Genomic DNA, 22,554 nt, shown 5'->3' with positions numbered 1-22,554 from the left:
TATATAACTTCACCAGGGCTCCAAAATTGAGGTGTCCAAACCTCTCATGCCACAAATGAGTATCTGCCATGGTAGAATCAATAGCAAAGGCATGTGCATCGGCAAGTGCAGCATCATCATCTGAACATCTGTCATAAGCATCAAGTCTGTAAAGACCGCTAGACAATGTACCAGTCAAAACCAAGATAGAGGCATGTGTAACATCATACACTGCACACCTCACACCATCAAAAATAACCTAAAAGCCACATGTAGCAATGGCTGAAATAGAAATGAGGTTCTTACGAATGCCTAGAACATAAAGTACATGCTCTAGAGTGACAATACCACCATAGACAAAAGTAAGAGCAAGTTGCCTAATACCTTTCACGGTATACGATGCATTATTGGCACATGTGGCACTGCCCCCCTTAGATGTAAGCTCCAATGAGCTGAATAACTTCCTGCAGGAAGTGATGTGCTTGCTAGCACCATTGTCAAAGAACCAGGCATCAAGAATATCTGAAACTGCCATACAAGCATCATGAATATCAAGATTATACTGACATGTAACCAAGAAAGCCCAATGCTGGTCTTGTGCGAAATTAGCAGACTCATGTCGATCTTCTGCACTAGAAGAACCAGATACTTCAAGACCAAACTCTTTCTTTCTCTTTTCAGATGCTATGCGCTTTCTGCATTCAAAAATATCATGCCGAGGTTTCCTGCAATAGTTACATCTCTTCTTCTTTTTGTTATCCCCTGAAGAAGAGGCACCATGGGAATGATCAGCATGGGAATGAGGGCTTTCCAGTTGAAACCTTGCCTTTACCTCTGTGTTTATGATGGGCAGCAAATGCTTGATCACTAACCATAGTAGCATTGAGATTCACACGACTTTGCTCCTCCTGAAGAAGAAGAGCAACGAGCTGGTCAAATGAGAAATGATTGGCATCACCCCCTGAAACCAACCTCAATGTAGTAGCAAAGCCTTGATATGAATCAGGCAACCCATCAACGGTATTAGAAACCAGCTGAGAATCAGGCATAATCTCATCAATGTTGGCCAACTGCTCTTTCAAATCCTTCACATTAGTGAGATAGGCATCCATGTTACCACCCTCATCAAGCTTTAAATCTTTCAACTGCCTGCGGAGATAGGCAACCCTCGCCTCATTCCGCACCTGATACAAAGATGCCAGTTGATCGCATGCTTGTTTAGCTGTCTTGCAAGACCGAATATGAGGGATAATAACCCGTTTCACTGAAAGAGCAATCAAGGCATGTGCTTTGGCATCACGACCATCCCACTGAATTTGCTCCTGTGAAGGAGCCAAAGCACTTGGAGCATGAGGTGCAGGAGTCCTGGCTGTAGCAATAGAACCATCACATGAAGAAGCAAAGGTTGCAAGTGTAGCACCAGTAATAGTGCGTGTAGGCGTGGCCTCAGAACCTGAAACAATATGCCATAGATTCTTGGCAACCAAAAACATGTCCCATCATGTATGACCACATGGGGTAATTGGTGCCATGAAGCTTGTCACCGGCCCCAATCAGCCCAAACAAATCATCTTTGCCACCAGACATGGTGCTGAAATATAAAGCAAATGCACCAACTGGCAAAGCAAATGAGAGAAAGGCAACCTCTCATAATCAAGTGCCAAAAAACTGCCGAAGCTTCAAAGCTTATGTCTGCAAAAGACTTTGCTGTCTCAAGGTGTACCTATTGCAAGAAAAATCCCCAAAGGCAACACGAGGCCTTCCAAGGCAACACGAGGCCTTTCCAAAATGCAAATGAAGCAGAAATTGGAAAAAGCCAATGCAACAACGGCTTACCCAATGATGTACCGCAGTTGCAGGCTCTGAAAGCGAGCAAATGAGGGCTGGAAATGAGAATTAGAGCAAAAGAAGTACTCCCACGAGGAGGAGAGCACCTAGAAATGGAGTGAAAGAGATCCAACGGAAAGAAGCTCACAGCCCGAGGCAAAGGGATGCCAAATGAGAAGGGAAGGGCTCAAAGAGAAGTCTCCGAATCAATTCAACAGCTCCAAACACCGGCACACAACTCGAGGCAGCTCCAAAATACTGACACGCAGCTCGAGGCAGCTCCAAAATGCTGGAAAACCTGAGAAATGACTGGCGCACACCCCGAGGCAGATCCTGTACTACAGTAAATGCTTGCTAACACATTGTACGGAATTTTCTGACGCATTTGTATGGAATTTTCTAACGCAATTGTACAGAATTGCTTGGAAAGGTCTCAAACACTCGTGGGAGTGTGAAAACCAGCGCTCCACAGGCTGCCAAACAGCTTGGGAAAGCTGCCAATGGCTGAGGGAATGCATTCCCGACCTGCTCTGATACCACTGTTGGGTGTTGGAAGCAATGGAAGCTCAAAAATGAAAGCACAATGGAGAAAAACGAGATGCTATGATAGATTGCTACAAAACTGAAGTGTGGAGGCTCAAGGGAGAGCCAACATAACAAAACCCTAGGGCTAACTGCCCTAACTGGACTAAGTGTCCTAACTAACCTAGATGGTACATAAACTAACTGTACCAATAGTCCTAACTGACTATTACTAGGCCTACAAGGCTCATACCAAGGTATAAGTGGCATCTATGGATAGCCCATGAGATAGCCTACAACCTCACGATTGGGATCCTGAATGATAATGCTCCAGCGTGCAAACGTAAAAAAGGACCTTTCTAGCACTACGTCACCAATTGCTTTTCTAACATGAAACCCTTGGATTGTTAGGGCCAACTTCAACAATTTGGGATTTGTGACAAACAAGCAAGGGATGACCTCCCTTTCAACGATCCTACCTATGGACCAAGGTGCTTGAGAGCATTTTATCTTTACCAATCAAAGAAAAAGTATCGAGCAAGGACCCATGGTGGGATTTTGAGTTCACCAAACTACAAGGCAGTCTCAAATTAATCTTTTGGCCAAGGTCATTATGATGGTTTGTTGAAGGGGCTCGATCGCTTTTATGTAGGAGATTAATTGATATAGAGAGAAAGGGTGCCACACTGCATTTTACTAGATATATACTACTAGGTATGAGGACGTCAGATCACTCTCCCATCTAGAGCAGAGACTCATCAAAGATAAGGGAAGTGAGGATTTTGAATGAGCTTTGTAAGGAGGAGGAGGTACAGCATACTAAGGGCCTGGGGGCTCAAGGCAAGTCCCACATGCCTATGTCCATCAAGGTCCTGGTATCTTCTCCGCTCCCCACTCTTTTTAGCAAGGGGGTTCAAATGTGAGGTGGCACCGATTACATAAGGTGGGGGAAAGAGTTCTCCATCAGATGTTTGGTGGGTGTTTGTGCCTACACAGAAAAACGGCTCTCAAAACAAAACAAAGAAAGAAGCAGAATGCCAGAAAATATCTAGGGAAAAAAGTCAGTAATTTTAAGCCAGTAGTTTCAAACCTTCATTGCATTGATTGACACGAACTCTGCCCTCAGAGCATCTTCCCGAGACTGTGCTCGCTTACTAATTCGTTCACACATTGCCGTAGCCTTCTCTGACGCATTACGGGCCTCCTCTATCGAAGCATCAAGCTTCCTTCTCCACTCTGCTGCCTCTTCTTTTGCTGACTCCAACTGCTCGTGGGCTGCAGCTAGCCTTCCCTCAGCAGCACTACACTTGCTCTGAAGAGCTGCAATTTCTATATGTGCATGCCCTTCCTCAGCATACCCTTCGGATAACAACTGCTCATATTTGCTTCTCCAGTCAGATGCCTCCTTTCTACAAGTGTAAAGCTGCTGAGAAAGTTCTGTGAATTTTTCCTCCATCACATGGTGTGTCTTTTGGAGAGCTGTATACCGTGCAGAAGCTGCTTCCTCCGACGACTTGCCATCAGCTGCAACTGATTCATACCGCCTTTTCCAGTCCTGTACATCTCTCTTTGCGCCATCTAATTGCTTTCCTAAGTTTACCAACCTATCTTCAAGAGACTGGCGCTTCGTTTGGAGTGCAGTATTTTCTATCGCACTATGATGATTCCATTTCTTGGTAATGTCCAACAATGGGCCTTCTAGGCTGCCACAAAACCAGAACAGCAACTTAAGATGAGAAAGACCTGACAAGAAAACACATGATTGTAGGAAATAGCAGACTTCCAGACCTGTGCTGTAAAAACTTCACGAGTTTTTTCCATTTCGAAGGACCAAAGGCAGCAAGTTCATATTCAGCCACAAGACTATTGAGCACCTGCAGCAAACGCCAGCTAGCAAATTGAGAATTGGAACTGAAGACTACATATGTATCCTGGCAATACAGCTCACACTGCAAGAGAATTAGAAGTTTCTGTCTATCTCATTGTACAGATTGAAGACATCTAAATCAAACACACAAGATTACATCTATTTTAAAAAATTAGGGAGTGTACCTAGAAGAATCCATGATCATGCACAAACTGACCAGTAGTTGATCACAATTGGAGACGGTTCCATAAGTCAAGTGGAGGGACTTGATAGTGCTCCATTCATTACGAAGACCAGAATCTTCTCTCTGATCAGCTATCATAGGACTAAAACCAAGCTAAATTTTGATCATCAAGATGTTGGGATCCTTGATAAAAATGGGGAGCAAGTTGCTCAAGGTGTGTGAGAGAGAGATCTCTTCAAGGTACATGTACATGGAATGGTAGAAGGCCTACCATTAACCATTCATTTTGGAGGTGCTTCTTACATGATAGGCAAGCAAGAAAGTCAACGGTTTCCAAAGGAAACTTGCTTCAGGGCTCACAGTTATCTCCAAGTTACCTCAGATAAACGTGAAGGAAGAAGAGGTTGAGCCACGGCATTTGGTAGAGTATTTCCAGCGGAGACCTCAAGGATTTCCTAGATGGTACACAGAGACTTTGGAGGATTCTAGTACATCAGAAGATGACCTTGATTTTATATAAATTAGAAAGACTAAGTCATGTTGGTAATCTACTGTTGGAGAAGGCATTCAGACATGTACTTTTTACCTTCATCACTGTCAGCTACAACATTAAGGGCCATCACATCCATTACCATAGTAGACACTAGGATGTCCCCAATGAGTCCATGAGCACCTACTTACTTGTACAAATGTGTGCTCTAACACATGCATACATAACACATGTCAAATCCACAAACACGCATGTATATAGCTCAAGAGGGGGGAAGCCAGTTAAATGGCTCCCAGATAAGAAGCATTCAAAAGATGCGCTTAGAGAAGTCACTGTTAACACATATGCACCAATTAAAATAGTTATTGTCATTATAAAAGGACTGGCCACTATTCAAGCACGCAATTCCAAAATGTGAAAACTGCATGCCCACTACAGCGAGCAGAAATCAAGTTTAAACAAGCACTTGCAACCGCATGCCTATCTAAGCTTGCTGCTGACAATAATAGAAGTCATCCATCTTATCGTGCATAGGATACACTAGCTACTATGACTTTTGCACTAGCTTTACCATTATTGGGTGCAAATCATTCCTCAACATATGCATGTCCTTTACCTTAGGCTGGGGAGACCTCTAACCCATAGTTTAGACCTATGATCTTCACTCCTAGCCCTTATCTATCTCCAATCCAACAGATACAATCAAATTGGAGGCAGAGCACTCGCAGCCATTAGATCAAGGGCTAGATCTAAGGGATCAAAGGATAGAGGGATCAAATATCCACCCTTAATCAACACAAATATCTAATGGAGGAGATGAGAGGAAAATGTGTTTCAATCTGGACTATACATTTGAACTCCATAAAGAGCAAGTCGACTACTAAAATCAGTCTTATATACATCCTTAGCTCTCATGCGAACCACACTTGATATCAATCTTACTAAAGATTATGGCCCCATATAGCGCATCTAACAAATCATCAATTCTTGGCATCAGATACATGTGCTTAATGGTATATTATTCAAACTTCAATAATCAATATACAATCAAGCACTATTGTCTTTCTTTTCCTTGAATATCATCGGTGAAGCAAAAGATGAGAGCAAGGTTGAATCTGTCCTAGGTTGAGGTATTCTTCCAATTGTCTTCGCATCTCAGCCTCCTCCACATAGCTTAAACCTATAAGGAGGTCTATTTAAAAGTTCTATCCTAGAAACAAGTTCAATTTCAACTTTAAGTTTAACATTTCTTTCGAAAGATAATCCATAGGATAATTCATCTTTAAAACAATAAAAAACTCACGGAGAATTTGATCTGCTAACAAGCCATATACCTAGATGAATCCAGAAACATTTCCAAACTCATCCTCTAAAAACACAACATAGTGCAGTTTCAATCTCACGATAGTCACTCATAAGATTGAAAACCATAAACTCCATCACGCATAGCAGGGACTAGCTACTATGACATTCCCACTGACGTCATCAATGCCCAACACTGGGTGTAGACCATAGTATAAAAATATGCTCTCACACATACAAATCCACGCACCCACACATACTTGAGCATCCATTTATACAAAGTCTTCATATTGAGTTTCTGTCGACACTCCGGAGGTGAAGGGCAAACTCAGCCATGACGAAGGCTAGCACTAAAGGAGAAGGCTAACAATTCATATCCAAATCTTGGGTAGCTAAATAGTCTGCTATGCATGAGTCAATTTATACACTACAAAGGAATAAAACTCACTTGGAGTTTTTTTAACTTCCATAGTCGAGATTCAAGCACCTTGAGATAGATTCATCTCATCCCGAACTTTGAAGAACATAAGACACATCATTCAATTTAAATTGATAGATGTCTTTTTGCTAATCCACAAAAAGATTTTGCTTAAAATGCCACGCCATTTCAAGAGCAATATCAGCATTAAAAAACGAAAGAAAGAAATAACGTTTATTTAAAGTCTTCAAATGACCGATGGGTCTACGAGACTAAAAGAATCTGATACAATGAGCTGGAAGGGTTCAGCCTCTAAGCACACATCAACACCCATGATGGATACAAAAAGCTATACTCATAAAGATACCAATGCACAAAGAGAAATCTCTGAGCACCTGCAGAAGAAGGGGGATTGGCAGCTTTGTGATGATTATCTAGAAGCTAGTGGAGAGGTCAAGCCTAAGGGGGAGTCAGACTCCGTCCTTTCTACTCCCTATCTGGAGAAGGTTAATAGAAGTTCTACTCTTCGTGCTATCGAGGCTTCTGAAGAGTCGTCCAAATCGATAGATAGGCAGAGTCGAAGCCTTCTCTTCCAATAGAGGTAAAGAGGGGAAGTCTGATCCAAGATAATGCAATTGGCCAAGTATGAGACTATGGGGGCATAAAGCATGTGATAGAGCGTTGACAGATATCAATATGTGTGGTCCGTTGTGGTCTCCTAGCTATGGCCCTAAGACGAACAAGTGCCACTATCAACCCTGTCAGTCGTGCCTTGATCTAGTAAGCAGAGAAGAAAGGTCCCTAGCATGATTTGTGTCTCAATCTGTTGGCGAGTCTGATGTGTCTCTCGCTTTGGTACTTAAATCTGTCATCTCTCTAACACCTACTGCTCAGTACTATCTAGCTGGAAAAACTCAGTGATCATGCTCTGAGTGGAGCTCAACTATACAACATGATCTCGCATGTGTCCTGAGCAAATGCTCCCTGTGTTGGACGGCCTCATGGATGAAGGCCGTTGGGCATCTTTGAACTAGGTAGGACAAGAAACCATCCCTTCAGAGACAGTGATAACGACCTCAGATCTCATAGTACACAAGGCATTTGAGAGCGAAGTGCTCCTCCGACTTGATCTCTTGCTAATCACATAGAGTGCAAATGCGACCCTCTCTCGATATGCACTTAACCCGTCCACCCTCAATGTAAAGTCGATGTGATGAAACGCAAAACTACTCGATCAATATACACAAGGAGTGGGTGAGATGAATCCATGTGTATCCTGGTAGATCAAGCTAAGCTTCGCAAGAAACTCGCGAGGTGCCAACCAAGTCCTAAACGTATGTAGTTGTAAGAGATCCTCTCGGATAACCCGGTTCACCTCGTGATACGTGAGCAAGACAGAGAGGGCCTCAATGCTATACTAGAAGGGAAGTAATCTATCTATTTGGAGCCCCAGACTCGTAAACCATCTACATGTACATGCATACCAGTACCTCTGGTGACCCTCCACATACCAACACCTCTGGTGGCCCCCAGATGCCAAAGTCATGGATGAAGATAGGACATCGCCCCATAGTGCAAGAGCCATACTTCGTGATTCCATGGAGGTAAGTGATAACCTGAAATGCTGCATCAAGCTGTTGTGGGTATGCTTTGAACTTAGTAGGACTATATGATGTGGGACTGAAGGCTATAGATCATCCGTGAAAGCAAGAGAGCCTGAAGCCTCTCCACTCAAGCCTAATCTGTCTCTGATTGGTCTGACTCCCAACAAGGACTATCATACATACCCATTGGGTGGCCCAAAGAGTCAAAGAGAAGAGACTTGGTTCAAAAATATTGAGCATGAGAGTGAAAACATTGCCACTGGAGTCTAGCAAGCGTGGTTACTCAGTCAGGTCTATAATGTTGGACGCATTGTGAAGCTCGGGCCAAAGAAAAGAACCTCCAAGTACATATAGGATGCAACAACCTCCACCGGTAACCCATCTAGCATGAAGTGCTCTTTGTGCATGGCTGCTTGGGACATATTGAAGATAATGATGTTGGTTTTACCAAGGTAACCTTGAAGTCATGTGTATGGCAAAAAGTATAAAGCACAACCAAGTGTTGTTGGAGCCCCTTGCTAAGGATGAGAGTAGGACCACGTCTTCTGCGTATAGAAGAATCTAGAGCAAGAATCTTCTCAACCCAATCTTGCAACTATCGAAATCCTACCCGAGACTCTCATAGAGTGTCATGACTGCCCAAATGGTCTCCTGATCATGTCCCAACTTCTGCAAACATCTAATGAGTCAAGCTCTTGGCACTATGTCAAAAGCTTTGCAAGCATCCACAAAGCAATAATAAACCCTCTGTCTCCATACTTGGCCTCATAGCCTAATCCAGGTCCTGCTCGATACGAAGAGAGCTGCTCCTGCTCCTGCGAGCCTCCCCTCCTCCCCCGCCGTACCTCTACCTCCCCCTCCCTACTCCTTCCGCTCACCCCCGCCCCCGCTACCCCCTCCGCTCAGCCCCGCCTCGCTATCCCGCCCCGCTACCCCCTCCGCTCTCCCTTGCTACCCCGCCCCGCTACCCCCCCGCTATTCCGCCGCTATCCCCTCCCGCCCCGCTACCCCGCTTCGCTACCACTACCCCTCCGCTCACCCCCCGCCCCGCTACCCCCCCTTCGCCCCAGCCCGCTACCCCCCGCTCCGCTACGTCCTACCGCCCTAGCCCGCTACCGCTCTACCGCCCTAACTACCGCCCTAACCCGCTACCGCCCCTTCCCGCCCGCTACCCCGCCCCGCTTCCGCCCCACCCCAGCCCGCCTCCCCCTCGCTCCACTCCGCTCACCGCCGCCAGTCCACTCCTCCGCCTTTTTTTTTTTTCCAACACCTCCGCCTTCCCCTCCCGCCCTCACCCCCGCCCCCCCCGCTCACTCGCCCCACCCCGCCCCCTCCGCCTCTCCTTTCCTCCCCACCCCCGTCCGTCACCTCGTGCGCCACCTCCGTTCCCGCCACACCCAGGCTCCACCCTCCCGCTTCTACCCCCCCCCGTTTTTGGGTGTTAGCCTTTTCCTTATCGGAAGCCTCGCAGTTTGTCTTGGCGGTATGGCGGCTCCCTGCCCGGAACCGGAGGCCCAGACGGTCCCTCCCTCTCCAGATGCCTACCGCGTCATCCTGACTGAGCAGCAGTCATCTCGGGTTCAGGAGGTGGCCAATGACTTTGCTCTTACATCAGTCTACGGCAGAGTCATTGGACATTCCCCCTCCAGATCAGCCATCAGGGACTGGCTCCAGTGCACTCTCATGTTAGAGGACGGCCATATTGTGGAGGTGGCCCTTATGGGAAGGGGCATCTTCTGGCTCAAACTCTCCAGTGCGAAAGCTGCGAGCAACCTGATTGCTGGCTCCCCCACGTCAGTGGACGGGAAGATTATCATGATAGTCCCGTGGTACCGTGGGTTCAGCTCAGCAGATTTTGATGCCCGATTCCGTATACCTCGCCATCCAGTGACGTTGGTTTTCCTGGTCTTGCTGCTGAGCTGCGGCCGATTGTTAGGGACCTTGGTTCCCACTTCGGCTAGGTTATGCACGATACCTTCGCCGATGCGGTGACTACGGCGGGAGCCCCCCGAGTCCGTGTGGCTGTGGCGGATCCTACGACTCTCCCGGCAGTGATCGAGATCGTGACAGGTGCCGGCAGCATCACCCAGAGCATGGTAGTCACCGGACAGCCAGGACAGTGTCTGAGGTGTCACGGCTTTGGACACCTGGCGGCTGCCTGCCCACGTTTCGCCAGCTCTTCTCGGCCCTCCCCGCCTCCCCCCGCTCCGCCCCCTCCTCCCCCCTCCGGACAGCCACGCCAGGAGGAACAAAGGCAGCCGGAACCCGGACCAGAGCTAGCTGGTGGCTGGACTGAGGTTAGAAGAAAAAAGGGAAAGAACAAGAAGATTTCTGATAAAGGCAAGGAGGCAGAGGTTACCCCACCTGTAGCTGCACCCCAGAGACCCGATAGGCAGCCGCCCCAGGGACTTGGGAGAGCATCTTCCTCGACGGTAGCCCGCCCTCCACAGCCTCAGGTCCCCCTCTCTCCCTCTCCCCAGCCTCCCCCCCTCCAGCCCCAGCCCATCCCCCATCGGCACCCCTTGCCTCCCGACCCGCAGCTTCAGCCCCCGCGTCCTCCTCAGTCTTCTTCCCCTCCTTTTCAGTCCCAGTCTCAGTTGCAGCCCCATCCCCCCCCCTCCCCCGCCTCTTTCAGTTCTCCCGCAGAGCTAGTTGCTCCGACGGTTCCCCAGTCGAGGGCAGCTCCCGCTCCCCCTCCTCCTTCTCCACCGCCAGCCGCCCCTGAGGAGTCTGAGCTGCCTATTCCCCAGCCTCCTCCCCCTCCCCCTCCCCCTCCCCTGACAGGACACCCGGAGTCTCCACCACCTCCGGTGCAGGCTTCTTCGTCCGCTAGCCCCTCAGTGGCAGACTCTGATGGGCCTCAGCCTTAGGAGAGAGAGCTCCCCCGCGACTTTTACAGATCTGGCCCCTGGGACTACTTGGACGTGGCCGACCTCGGGACCTTCCCTGCTTGCCTCGACATCAGTATCTTCCTGCTCCGCAAAGGGGCGGATGGGAAGATAGCCGCCTTGGCCCCCAGGGATGGCCCTAGCTTTGCTTTCACGTTCCGCAGTGACGGCACCGAGACCTGGACAGACGACTCGGTTTGGGAGGCTCTCAGGGAGCAGACGCATGCTCAGATTTATTCCTGGATAGGCCCGTCCAGTGGGCAGCTTCTCGAGACTCAGTGGTCCGAGGGTGACGTGCGCCTGCGGTGGCGTTGCGCCGCCAAACGATTCAGACTGATTGTGATCCTCAGGCCTCCCCTGTCTTGGCCCCTCCCCCAAGATGTCAGAGCCTGGACGCCTCAGAAACTCCGTGCCTTCCACGGGATGTCCACCTCAGAGATCTCGAGCTGGCTCGAGAAAGCCTTTGTTCATGGTACCAAAGGCCTCTCGCCTTTGCTGAAGGTGTTGAAGGACGGGCAGGACGACCCCGCCTCCCCCTCCAAACCTTCCCATAAGCGCCAGCGCCTCTCCTCCGAAATGTCAACTTCTTCTTCGACCTCGACCGCGAGCAGACAGTTGTTCGCTGCCTCTCAGTCCTCACCATGAGCCTACACCTCGTATCCTGGAATGTGAACGGGTTTCACTCTTCTGGCACCCGTGGTCCCAGGAAGCTCATTCTGAGACAGGAACTTCAGCCAGCAATGATAGGACGTGTGGATGTACTGCTACAGGAACACAAGCTTTCGGCGGCTCACTCCCGTAGATGTGGGAAGATCCTCACTGGTCGCTCTCACACTTATTGGGAGCCCTCGATCGGTGCTCTGGGGAGGAGTGGTGGTGTCTGTACTTCCGTGGAAGAGCAGCTAGCCCAGGGAGTTTTCGATCATGGCACGTTGATTCCAGGTCGTGCCCTTTGGGTAGGCCTGGAATTAGAGGGCTCCAGAGTTGGAATCCTCAACATCTATGCCCCCACAGATCTCCGTTGTAGAGCCACCTTCTGGAGGACACTTACAGGGATTCTCCCAGACATGGATTCCTGGATTGTTGGAGGTGACTTCAACAATTTGGAGACCTTGGAGGACCAGCAGGGCAGAGGACCGGAGTTTACAGGTATGGCTCAGACAGAGCAGTCCGCTTGGGACTCTTTTATCTTTGCGACAGGAGGAAGGGACTGTTGGCGAGACCCGTCCTTCCGGCGTTGGCACGGGAGCTTGGACTTCTCGTGGGGTTTCCGCAGGGAAGGAGGCAGACTCCTGGAGAGGTTGGACAGATTCTATGTTAGTGATTGGGCCATCAGCAGAGGCGGTCAGGCCGGTATAGTTCCAGGGACGACACTCTCCGACCATGCGCCGGTGCTCTTATCATTAGATTCGGCAGCTCAGACTCTTCCCCCCCGCTCATGCCGGATTCCTGATTCCATCTTCTCGAGGGAGGACGTGCGCAGCAGTATTTGCGATCTTTGGGACAGAGACTGGGGCGAGTGCGAGGACTTGGTTGATTCGGTGGCGCAGGCGTTGTAGGAGTCCAGCCAGATCTGCCAGCTCGCAGCCCTACAGGTTCGACAGGAGTGGTGGGGTAGAGAGAGAGCCCTTCGGAGAGACCTCGCCTCCATTCAGCGGCTCCAGCAGGCATCCCCGGGCTCGGAGGAGCTTCAGATCCAGGCCCTTCGAGCCAGAGCCCTTCTTGAGGAGACACTCCAGCGTCGCTCAGAGTTCTCCTATCACGCCTCTCTCTCCTTCTGGGCTCGGAAGGGTGACCGGATGTGCAGGGAGTTCTTCAGGACACATGGCCAGAGAGCTGCAGGTGATCAGCTTCGGAGTCTCAGGACAACGTCGGGACACATTGTCACGGATCCGGGCGAGGTCTTGGGACTGGCCACCGACTTTTACAGGACCCTCTTTCATCAGGAGCCACTTGCTCCTCGCACTCGTCGTGCCCGCGAGGAGGTGTGGAGACACACTCCTTCCTTGGTCCAGCCTAGCATGCAGGCGACGCTGTTGGCACCGTTCACCACGGATGAGATGCTGGAGGCCTTGATGGCCATCGATGGACAGAGATGCCCAGGTGAGGATGGGCTATCCCGGGCATTCTTCACCTCCTTCTGGGACCAGATCCATCAGCCCCTCTTAGCATCTTTTCAGAGGATTTTCAGCAGCGGTTATATGCCAGAGAGCCTCTCCTCGGGATTGATTTGCCTCATCCCGAAGGGAGGAGATAGACAGGAGATCCGTCAGTGGCGCCCGATCACTCTCCTTACCACTGCCTACAAAATCCTAGCCAAGATGATCAGCGCCAGAGTTCGGCCTCTACTTCCAGACATCATTCACGACACTCAGACAGGCTTTGTTCAGGATCGCAGTATCCTGGACAATGTCTTCACCTTTTCAGAGGCGGCAGAGTGGGCTCAGCACAGCGGATCACACCTTGCCATCCTACTTCTCGACTTTGAGAAGGCCTATGATCGGGTGGACTGGTCCTTTCTGGAGGGGACTCTGGAGCGGCTAGGTTTCCCAGCAGGTTGGATTCAGGGCATTTCAGCTTTGTACAGGACAGCCTCTAGCAGAGTCATCATTGGAGGCAGGATGGGAGAGCGTTTTGGCTTGGAGAGATCAGTGCGTCAGGGCTGCCCCCTTGCCCCCTACCTGTTTCTCTTCTTCGCCGAGGCCATGACTTACTATCTCCGGGCGAGGTCTACAGGGATCAGGGGTGTTCGCCTCCCCCTCCGGGAGGACACGGAGCTCTTGGACTCGGAGTACGCGGATGACACAGCCCTGTTTGTCCAAGACGATGAGTTGATGCTGGAGAGGGTGAGGTTGGCCCTGGAGGTCTTCTGTTCGGCTGCTGGTGCGAAAATCAACTGGAACAAATCAGTTGGTTTCCTCACAGACCCCGGGGCGCGTTCTCAGTGGGGGAGGTTTTTGGGTTTCAGGTGGATCCCGCGGGGACAGACAGCTAGATACTTGGGTTTTCAGGTCGGCCTGGACATCACGCCAGCTCAGCAGTTTCTCCCGGTGCTAGATTCCATCCGACGGAAGCTGGCTTTCTGGAGCACTGCTAAGCTTTCCCTTGCAGGTCGTGCCTTGGTAGTCAACCAAGTCCTCCTTGCCACGGCTTGGTATGTGGCTTCCTGTTGGTGTTTCTCGAGATCCAGTGTGGCACAGCTTAGGAGGCTGGTTCGAAGCTTCCTTTGGTCCGGGGAGGATGGCCTCAGAGATACCAGAGCCAGGGTTGCTTGGCAGACAGTTATTCTTCCGCAGTCTGAGGGAGGCCTGGGAATCATCGATCCAGAGCTGCAGAGTCAGGCTTTGCTAGGCAAGATAGTCATCCGCGGTTTGACCCCGGGGGGGCAGACGTGGAAGATGCTTCTTCAGCAGGGGGTCGGTTCTTGTGTCCCGCGACGAGGTGGAGAGTGGCTCCCGTCCCTCAGGTGGATCTTCACTTCCGCCCCACTTACTCAGCCCCGTTCCCCACTCGTTCGTAGCCTCCTCATGGTTTGGAGGCGGCTCCGCCTCAGTCTCATCCAGTCCCCTCCCCGCTGTCAGGAGGAGATTGATCGCCAGCCGCTTATCTGGAACGATCAGGTCAGAGATGCCGAGGGCCTTCAGTTGGGGGAGAGATCACACATCAGGTGGGATGGTTGGATGAGGGGCCAGCCCGGTCCCTTCGAGTTTGGAGGGACACGTACAGATATCTGGAGACGGCTGATCTCGCAGACGCCGCTGGAGGTGTTCGTGGAGCCCAGGCGAGACGCACGGAGATCGACGGAGCGATCCCAGCTGATTGGTTGGTTCCACTGGAGCCTCAGATCCTCATGCCTGGTGACGACCGTTGGCTGGGACAGTTCACCCCCCGTGGCATCCCACTGGTGGTCGCAGGACGTATGGTCGACTCCTCTATTTCTTTCTTCACGGTTATGGGGGATGGACGACTCAGGAGAGAGGATGCACTCATCGACCCCCTACTCCCTTGGCAGAGGGTTCGGATCGTAGGCCTTTTGGGGAAGGTCTGGCGTACCGACCCTAGCTTTGAGCAAGATCAGCTGCAGCTTTGGCGACTCTGGCTCTGGGAGGGGCGGGCCTTGTCAGAGCTTGAGTGGGACCCAGGAGAGTGGAGCTGGCCAGAGGTTGTGACAGGACAGGGGCCGACCTCCTTCTTCGCCTACAGCACGACTCTGGGAAGGCGAGTTCTTGGGAGGATGCAGAGTCGCCCCCCCACCCAGCGGCCTAGCTGGTATGCACAGGGTATTTCCAGATTCTTTTTGCAGGCCTTCTGGAAGGCCTTGTGGGAGAGCTGGCGGCCGCAGAAGATCTCCTACTTCCTGTGGCTTCTCGCCCACAAAGGTCTTCCGGTGGGGAGCTGGTTGAGACAGGTAGGCCAGGACGGACGCTGTCAGATCTGCCATGTGGTTGAGGAGTCACCAAAGCACTGCCTGTGGAGCTGCCCTCGCGCCCAGGAAGTGTGGAGGTGGACTTTCGGGATTCTCACTCGCGCAGCACCAGAGCTAGGCTTGATCACGTGGGGCGCGTTCTGTTGGTGCAGCACCGCATCTGGTCTACATCACTTATTCGAGGCATGCCAGCAGGACCCCACTTTCCTTATCACGCAGGGTACTTGGGGGCTGCTCGAGGGTATCCCGCAGCACCTAGCAGAGGCGGATACAAGAGTTCCGGAGAGGCAGCCAGTCTGGGAGATTATCAGCAGCATAGCAGGGTGGCACATTTGGACCTCGCGTTGCGCACAGATCCTCGGCGGCACCTCCTTATCGACTGCCCAGGTCATGACTGATATTTGGTGCGAGATTATTCATACCCTCAGAGGCCAGTGGGACCAGATTCAGGGAGATTCCCGGTCCGGTCAAGAGAAGCGGAGACGCTTCCTTCGGGCTTGGAACACTCAGGGCCTCTTCTTCGAGCAGACCTCACAGGGCCTTCGGTGGTGCTACCCACCACCCCGATGGCTGTTCATTCACACTCGCCTTATCCCGACGTGAGAGAGTGATTTACTGAGTTACCTTTTAGGGCTGCGTCCGATTTGTGTACGCAGCCCGTCAGCTACAAGCTGACTTTTTGTATCTTGTTCTCGAAGTAATATAATTAGCACTGTTTTTTCGGAAAAAAAAAATACTTGGCCTCCTCAATGACACCTCTGAGTGTGAGCAGATCATCCATGGTCTCGTACTTGGCCTCCTCAATGACACGTCTAAGTGTGAGCATGTGATCCACAGTCCCGTGATCTCTTCGGAAGCCCGCCTATCCACAACTATGAGTCCTTGAAGCTTTGCAAACCGGCTAACTCTGTGATAAGCACTACTGCATAGAACTTTGACATAACATGTCCAACCATAATGATCATGTAGTTTTCCGTGCTCATGGGATCCCCTGTCTTGTAAATGGGAGTGATAGTGTTACGGGTTCAGGTGTGAGGGAAACAGGTACAAACCACTTCGTTAAAAGATTTGCTAAGACCAAGGCCAAGGTACTTATTCTATATGCAACAAACTCAGTATTTGACACTTGTGAAGCTTCAGGGTTGCATCTTTGACACCACTACCTGTGAAGAGTGTGCATGATGTAGGACATGGTGCGTACGAGAGATCAGGTGCTGGTTGGTTAAAGACATCATATAGAGTGTCTGCTTTGGGGTGCCAAAGTTTGGTGTCCGTGAGAGGGGATGGGACTCGCCTCTCAAGGAGCTTCCACTAGAAGTCCTTAGAGTTGTTACTAAACAAAAGGTTTAACTCCTCGTTCTGGAATTTGGTGTTCATGAGAGGGGATGGACTCACCTCTCAAGGAACTTCCACCAGAAGTCCTTAGAATTGTTACTAAACAAAAGGCTTAACTCCTCGTTCTGGTGAATGAAAGTCTGCTTAGACAATGACACTCGTGTATCGTCTCTACCCAGTGTTTCTAGAAACGTTTCTAGATTTTTACAGGCGTTTCGTCTAGAAACGCCTAAAAATACTTATTTTATAGAAGTTATATATATAATATACTTCATAAATAATTATCTTCAGATTCTCTCTCTCTCTCTCTCTCTCTCTCTCTCTCTCTCTCTCAAAAGAGCTCTCAGACTCCTCTCAAAATAGCTCTCAGATATCCATATTGTGCACACAATGCACATTGCACACACATATTACACAGTTGAAAGAGTAAAAAGATGTGTCACGCAGCCTATAGATTGAGGTTTACAAAGACACAAATCTTCCAGTTTACAAATTACTATTAACTAATTAGTTGCAAGTGCATATGGCTACTAGCATATGCCATGGCCCATAGTTCAAACAATAAACTTTTAACTTTATAATTCAAATTTCAGAATCAAATTTCAAGATTCAAGATTCAAGATTCAAAATATAACAAAATGTATTATGTATTACTGTTTACATCATACATGTAACATGCCATAATGATATACTGGTAACTGTATGGTATAAACTGTATACATCATCAAAGCCCGTCGCATGCAAGCCAGCTGCTAACAACTGCAGTGTACACAGTACACTCTAGAGTCTAGTCTCGACTCTCTAGAGCTAGGGACCGCTGCCCTCTCCAAGATTTGCTGCCTCATCACTATCATCATCAGCACGGGAATCAGCAAATGGATCTACATCCTCTGTGGAGAAAGAGGAAGTGCCACCCTCGAACCAAGTAGGGACTCGCAACTAATCTGAGTCCTCTAAGTCCGCACTGTCTACCAATGCCGCCTCCTCCTCTGGCTCATCTCTGCCTGGACGTCCTCGGGATGACGATGCAAGAATAGATACCTGTGATCCCCCTCTTGAGGCTCGTGCTCGACGTTGATAACCGCGAATCTGGGATGTCCGTGTATCCTCTGTAACAGTAGCAGCACGTACTCGTGGTGCACGAGCTTGAGCCATCAAACGTGTCTGACGTCGAAATCGAAGCATATCCTATCGCAGGAACTCGTAAGCATCGTCATTCTCTCGACTGTGCTGGATGATGGACATGTCAACAAGTTCTAGCTTGATCTTGTCAGGATTGACTTGCTTGGGCTTCCACTCGATGCTACCGGTACCATCTGCAGACCTGTACTTCTCAAGTAGACGTAGGTTGGCATTGACATATACCAACCTATTGAGCTGCTCCATGCTCAACCTGACATAGTTTACAAAGCATAAAGAAGTCAATTCTCACGACTTAAGAATTGTTTTTCAAAATGTTACAAGCTTGACGCTATACTATATAGCCTATAAATAAGAACTATAAGAAGTTAGAACTTACTTGTTTCTCTTCCTGGTGTGTATGTCTGCACATATGCTCCATATCCTCTCAGCTGGACCTGATGTGCAATCTTGCGAAAGGATGCGGAGAGCTAAGTTCTGCAATGAGGGATTCAAAATCCCAAATTTCTCCCACCAAGTAAGACCCAACAACCTGTTGTCTCTTTCCTTGGCAATTGCACCAGAGAAATGACCCATGCCATTGCGGAACTCCACTATGTCCTCTTCAATGCTATTGCAATTTGCAATACAGAAGAAGACAATATAAATAATTAGATAAATCATAAATGATAATAGTAAATACAAAGTTAAAAGCACTTAGAAGTTAGTAGTGAGCACGCTGCAAACTTGTACGCCATGCTACCTCACCTATTCTGGACCGATGAGTCGCATACTTTCTCCAAGTATTGAGTCCATCGTTCACAAGCACCCGATCATTCCATTTAGCAGGCTCCTTCCACAAGGGATGGAGCATATGTGCAACAGTGTGGATTGGCCTATGAAACCAATCCCATCTCTTCCTCCAAATTTCTAATATGTCATCCTTTCTGAAAATTTACCAAAAGGAATCAAGTTAGAGGCTAGACTCTAGAGCTAGGAGAACTGAATATTAAACTTACAAGTTTCAACTTATATGTACCTGCTCTGGTTGAGAATCTCAATAGGACAATCCTCCGTTGCTTTTCGAAGCTTCAGCATGAACTCGTATAGCAAGCCCATAGTATAACCCTCATGGTCAAAGAGTTGAAGCACGAAGTATAAGGGCTCTATGGACATCTGAATGCAAAGGGCTTCCTGCCAAAACTGATTGTCAAAGACAATCCCCTCAACATTTTGTCCAGCAGGCAATCTCGAGTCACTCCAATCGAGCCAATTTGAATTGGTCATCATGCGACGAAGGCTCTCTTTGGTCTTAACCAACCTATAAATGATAAAGTTTAAACAAATGTATAATTTGAGGAATTGATCTTTGAATTATGAAAATTGAATCATGATTCATGAATCACACCTGCTAAGAACCAGGAAGATGTAGCCGAAGCGTGTCTTTGAGGGTAGCCGAAGCGTGTCTTTGAGGGTCTCAATAGCTCCCACTTACACTCCCTTCTAAATAGGGCTAGTGCATGTGGCTTACGAGTGATATAAGTCACTAGCTGCATTGCTTTTTCGACCACATTAGACACCCAAGGCAGCTTTCCAATATCCTCCATCATCAAATCAAGAGAGTTTGAGGCACAAGGTGTCCATACTATCTTGGGATACTTCTCAAGAAGACTTTCCATTCTCTTGCAGTTGGAGCCCTTATCAGTGATGACTTGCACCACATTGTCCTCACCAACCTCCTTGATGGCTGCCTCAATATGACCCCATATCCACTCTCCGGTGATGTGAAGGCCGGCATGTGAGGCATCAACCACCCTCAAGAATATGCTTCCCACACAACTAGTGACCAAGATATTAATCATGTGTCTCCTCTTCATGTCACTCCATCCATCGGAGACTATGGTGCATCCATACCGACTCCAAGCTTCCTTGAGTCCCTCCATGTCTTTCTTGATTAATCCCACCTGCTTCTTCAAACGTGTGGTGCGGAGAGTCTCAGAACTAGCAAGTGTGAGGGATGATGCTCCTGCTCTACCAGGCAGGAGTCCTTGCAACATTGAAGGGAATATTGCAAGCGTAGAAAAACTGCTCCTCTGCAATTGCAACCTCTTGCTTCAGGCGTGGTGCCCAAGCAGCCTATATAGGAGTAACTCTCGGAGTGATAGCTGCTGGACCACGCGGCCTCTTGGCAGGAGGCTGTGGAGGAGCTGATAGCATAGCGGACAGCCCAACTCATATGGATGCCGATGGAGTGGTGCCATGTAGAGGCTGAGTAGAGACACTCCCATGAACTTGTGATGTCGATGTAGATGGAGTATACCCATGCCCCTCCTGCTGTGAGTGAGAACACTCCACATTCCCAGTATCTGACTGGGATGATGTGAGAGTGACGGTTGCCTCTATGCCCAACTTCTGCTGCTCAACCAACACATTAGCTTGAAGAACTTGATCTGTGATCACGGATGGAGAAGGGATCAAATCTCAGCAAATTTGGATGAGGTACCTCCATATCCCAAGAAGATCCCCTTTGGAATGGCATGGCAAGCACTCTTACCCTGGCCTCTGATCCATAAAAAATGTGCTCGAACTCGAGGGACAGATCCCGTCAAAGTGTCACTAGAAAACTTGCATACTGACCTCCTCGTGCCAGATGTGCCATATCTCTTTATAAAAACGGTATCCTACCATACATCCCATTTTGTGCTTCCACTCGGTCCACCTTGAGGCCATGGTATGGGAGTAGAGAGTAGAGTAAAGTAGATTGTAGAGGCTAGAGGAGAGTAGAGGATAGAGAGTAGAGTAGAGGGTAGAGTAGAGGGTAGAGTAGAGTAGAGTAGAGTAGAGGATAGGGTAGAGTAGAGGGTAGAGGGTAGACCGTACAGGATAGACCGTAGAGGAAAGTAGAGGGTAGACCGTACAGACTAGAGTAGAGGGTAGAGTAGAGTAGAGTAGAGGCCCAAGGGTAGAGTAGAGAGTAGAGAGTAGAGGAGAGTAGAAGGTGGAGTAGAGGGTAGAGTAGACTGTAGATGGTAGTAGGCACTAGGAGGCTAGAGCAAGGCAAGCAATGGAGCGGCGCGGAAGGAGCGAAAAAACGAAAACGGCGGCCAAAATCTGCAAGAAACTCGTTGCGGCGGATTTTTGGACAGGCAACGTTTCGCCCTAACTGCGCGTTTCGGGCGTTTCGAAGAAACGTTTCGTCGAGAAATGTTTCTTCGCATTTCAGGGCACCGAAACGCGTTTTTTGGTGACACTGTCTCTGCCTCACTCGAAAGATGAGGCTTAGCCTCAAATTTGAGTTGCCAACATAAATCCTTACACTCGTCATCATACCAGCTATTATAGGGTATTGAGCCAAGAGGCGGCAGGCAAGTGGAACAAGTGGTGTGGGAAAAATGTGTAGGGCAACTTCATGGAGGGAGCGTGTGATCAGAGAAAGTCTCGTAATCTCAAAATCCAGCTTCTCCACATAGTCTTAGATGCATAATTCCAACTATGAGAGGTGTAACAGACACTGGTAGCTCCCTGCATAAGAGAGATATTCTCATTATGTGTTCAGATTTTTGTCTCGTAGAGCTTTTATAGCCCTCCGTAGACATTCATAAACCTCCACACTATATCACATATTCACTCTTACAACCATCATGGAGGAGGCTAGACACCGAAAACAGACAGCATATTGTTCCTTTGAGAACTTTCGGAAGGTCCTCAATTCAGTCTCATGGGCTCGCTTCATTGCATGACTCGGAGCCCAGTGCACATGATGCAAGGGTTGCCAGAGGAGATAAGTAGTACCATTGGGGTGAAACAAGGATGCCTCCTATCCCCCACCCTATTTGGCTTTCACAATTGATGAGATGGCCTCTTTTGGGGACACACTAGGAAGCCGAGGCTTGGTTTTATATATATCTAGATGAATCCAGGAGCATGCCCAAACTCATCCTCTAAAAACACAACATAGTGCAGTTTCAATCTCATGATAGTCACTCATCTGGTTGAAAACCATAAATTCCATCACACTATGGCATCCCCACTGACGTCATCAGCGCCCAACATTGGGTGTAGACCATAGTATAAACATATGCTCTCACACATACAAATCCGCACACCCACACATTCTTGAGCATCCATTTAGCATACTTCTGCCATGCCTATCTTGCTATGTGCCAATGATACCATTCTAATCTAAGCCATGGCAAAGGAACTACAAATGCATTTAACAGCTTTGCAAACCTTCTATGAGAGTCGAGAAGGTCAATCAGGTTAAAACCAAGGTTATGATCTTCAACACCAATGACGCTCAGCTTCTAAAACCAACACAGGCACACTTAACTAGAAATGCTTTACTATTGGAATGGGCAGATTCAAACAACTTCATGCATAAGAAAACCGGTAAAGATAAAGCCACATATATAGCAGTCCCTCTTACCACCTTTGTATGGCCCCAACACCCAAAAGCTTTCCCAACAAAGGTAGACACAACACGAATCATGAAATAAAACTCAACAATCTACCAAGGGAACCCCAGTGAAGTATACAGATAGAGCAAAGAAGTGGTCAAGAGGAACTAAACGCATAACCCAGATCAAATCACTA

General features: G+C 48.9%; 1 long non-coding RNA gene and 1 pseudogene across 2 annotated transcripts in view; both read right to left on the bottom strand.

Annotated features, from left to right (window-relative positions):
* LOC147883659 (uncharacterized) overlaps positions 1-22,554 on the bottom strand; it is a 103,035-nt pseudogene that overhangs the window by 21,121 nt on the left and 59,360 nt on the right. Inside the window, exons 11-12 of the transcript XR_015543762.1 lie at positions 4,117-4,202; positions 3,419-4,031 (exon numbers count right to left, since the gene is read on the bottom strand). The product of XR_015543762.1 is annotated as an uncharacterized LOC147883659 (transcript). The remainder of the gene's footprint in view (positions 1-3,418; positions 4,032-4,116; positions 4,203-22,554) is intronic.
* On the bottom strand, positions 18,112-18,924 carry LOC147883660 (uncharacterized). Its single transcript, XR_015543763.1, has 3 exons — positions 18,785-18,924; positions 18,362-18,459; positions 18,112-18,235 (listed from the first exon to the last, which is right to left on the bottom strand). It is a non-coding gene; the product is annotated as an uncharacterized LOC147883660 (long non-coding RNA).

Source organism: Dipteris shenzhenensis, chromosome 28 (genome assembly GCF_047967505.1).
Source record: "Dipteris shenzhenensis isolate YYH24624 ecotype China chromosome 28, Dip_SZ_1.0, whole genome shotgun sequence".
NCBI classification, from domain to species: domain Eukaryota; kingdom Viridiplantae; phylum Streptophyta; class Polypodiopsida; order Gleicheniales; family Dipteridaceae; genus Dipteris; species Dipteris shenzhenensis.
Note: the sequence above shows the minus strand (reverse complement) of the source record. Positions and strands in the feature narration are given on the sequence as shown.